Here is a 1,441-nt window from a genome sequence, read left to right on the forward strand (position 1 = left end):
AGGATGGAGCCTTGGGAGCTTCCCCTTCTGCTGCCGGCAAAGCCGGTTTCCCCCAGGCTGGATTTGTATGTATTTATTCTGGTCCGTTAGCAATGGCCGGTCTGGGCGTCTGCATCCGGGGAAGCACCTTTGCAGCCCTAACTGTGCCTCCAATTTTCTCCAGAGTTTTCTCTCCCAGCCGGAGTAGCTGACCCGCCGGTCAGCAGGCTGTGAATTCATTATGCACAGGCACCGCAGCCTCTGACAAAGAACGCAGAAAAGCAATTTTAGAAAAGAAATCCTGGTTTCTCGCTTGGTGGCTTTCATTGTGGGAGAAAGTGACAATTACGAATGACATTAGAGCTGTGCTGGAGCACTGGGCCGGGAGAGGAGGGGACTGGTCTCGGCTCTCCAAGCAGGCGCTGGCTGTCTGGGTGCCAGACCTGGGTTCACTTGTCTCCCCAGTCCTACCCCCCACAGGGAAGACCGTGCTGCTCCACGCGCCGCTCAGGACCCAAGGGCCGAATAATCCCAGTGTGTGTGGGCCTCATTGGATCCCAGGAGGCCAGAAAAGCCCTAAGGGGCATCCAGAAATCCTTCCACTAGAACTGGGAACCTAGGAGGCCCCAAAAGAGGAGGGACCTGCCTGAGTTCACACAGCAAGGCAGGTGAGGGCCTGGGGCTGGGACCCTCCTCTCAGGGGGCAGGCTCTGTCCCCTTCACCAACTGTCCCTTAATCCCCGAGGTTTGGAGGAGGGACAGCATGTCAGGTCAGGTTCCCCAGGAACCGAGACGGGAATTTGGAGCAGGAGGCCATGGTAAGGAGGGGGCTCTTGGAGTCTGTTGTAGGTTGAGTGGTGAGCCCCAGAAAGATCTATCCAGGCCGGGCGCAGTGGCTCACGCCTGCAATCCCAACACTTTGGTCGGAGGCCGAGGTGGGTGGATTGCCTGAGGTCAGGAGTTCAAGACCAGCCTGGTCAACGTGGCAAAACCCCGTCTCTACTAAAAATATAAAAAGTAGCCGGGCATAGTGGCACATGCCTGCAATCCCAGCTACTCAGGAGGCTGAGGCAGGAGAATCGCTTGAGCCCGGAAGGTGGAAATTGCAGTGAGCCGAGATTGCACCATTGCACTCCAGCCTGGGCAACAAGAGTGAAACTCCGTCTCAAAAAAAAAAAAAGTCTATCCATATTCTAACCCCTGGAACTGGTGAATGGGAAAAGGGGTCTTTGCAGATGTAATTGAAGTAAGACTCTTAAGTGTCCTTATAAGGGTCAGAAAGGGGAAGACAGAGAGCAGACGCCCACGTGACAATGACAGAGACTGGAGGGATGTGCCCACAAGCCAAGGAGCCAGCAGCAGCTGGAAGAGGCAGGAAGGATCCTCCCCTAGAGCCTCGGGCAGGAGCAAGTCCCTGCAGACACCTCGATTTCAGACTTTGGCCTCCAGAACTGGGAGAGAA

This window comes from Mandrillus leucophaeus, unplaced genomic scaffold (assembly GCF_000951045.1).
Source record: "Mandrillus leucophaeus isolate KB7577 unplaced genomic scaffold, Mleu.le_1.0 Scaffold26, whole genome shotgun sequence".
NCBI classification, from domain to species: Eukaryota; Metazoa; Chordata; class Mammalia; order Primates; family Cercopithecidae; genus Mandrillus; species Mandrillus leucophaeus.